This window comes from Chrysochloris asiatica, unplaced genomic scaffold (assembly GCF_000296735.1).
Source record: "Chrysochloris asiatica unplaced genomic scaffold, ChrAsi1.0 scaffold00075, whole genome shotgun sequence".
Lineage (NCBI taxonomy): Eukaryota > Metazoa > Chordata > Mammalia > Afrosoricida > Chrysochloridae > Chrysochloris > Chrysochloris asiatica.
The window spans coordinates 5,670,485-5,671,746 of NW_006408593.1; positions in this window are offsets into that span (position 1 = coordinate 5,670,485).

The window sequence follows — 1,262 nt, forward strand, 5'->3', positions numbered from 1 at the left end:
ACTCTAATTTAGAGAAATTTTATTGCTGAATGTGAGTTTTTAAATTAGTTATATTGTTTTAATTATTTTAAAAATTATTTTTAACTTCCCCATCAGCCAGGTGGCATCAATGATGGCGTCAAGTATGGCTGCGGTAGTGAGGTTGGCCCAGGATTGGACATTGTTTCGTTCTGCTGTGCATGGGGTCACTATGAGTCGGTTCTGGCTCGATGGCAACTGACAACAACAACCCTCTAGTTAGTGATTTACTCTACCAATGCAAAGGGATTTGCCCAGCTACAGAGAAGAGATAAACAATATGAACCAGAAGTATAAACATTTTGTTTCAAGATACTTCAAACAGGAATTTTGTCAACAGAAAATGGAGGCAATGGTCTAGAGAGAATATTTAAAAGGGGTGGTAATGGTGGTTGTGTGCTTTCAAATCAATTCTGACTAATAATGACCCTGTATTGAGCTTCCAAGGCTGTAAATCTTTACATGAGCAGAAAGCCTCATCTTTCTCTCAGGAGCAACTAGGAATCTTTTTACTAGAGGTTGTTATTGTTTAGTGCCGTACAGTTGGTTATGACTCATAACTACCCTGTACAGGGTTTTCAGGTAGTAACAGTTGAGTTTCAACTGCCAATTTTGTGGTTACTAGTCCAGTACTTATCATCCAGCTGTTTAAATGACCTTTTGCTTTCATCATGTATGATGATCTTCATGTCATCCCACAACTCCTGTGGTGTTTGGTCATAAGTGTTCAATGTGTCAAATCATCTCATGAGATGGTTTCTAAGTACTGGTGGAATATACTCAAGATTGTATTTTGGCTCCTGTGGACTTGTTTTAATTTTTGTCAGCATCAATTTCAACTTGCATATGACTCTTCTAAAGTGTGCCCTTGACTTTGTTCTGACTGATGGTACTGAGCTTCTCCATGATCTCTAACTTATATGTAGTGAGTTGGATTCCTGTATATTTTTCTGGTAAGATCCACATGTATAGTTGCTATATATGTTGCTGAAAACAGGTATTTGTCATGAATAAGATGTTGACACTGTAAAATTCTACTGTGTGATCTCTGTCATCATTTCTATCACCTAGTCCCTATTTTCCACCAGCTGATCTTTCCCTGTTTTCCAACTTTTGCATTACAATCACTGTAATTTTAAAAGAATCTTGATTGCATGCTTGCTCAATTTCAGACTGAAGAAATTGATAGCAATCCTCAATGTCTTCATTTTGGGCTTTAGTGATTGGTGTGTAAATCTGAATAG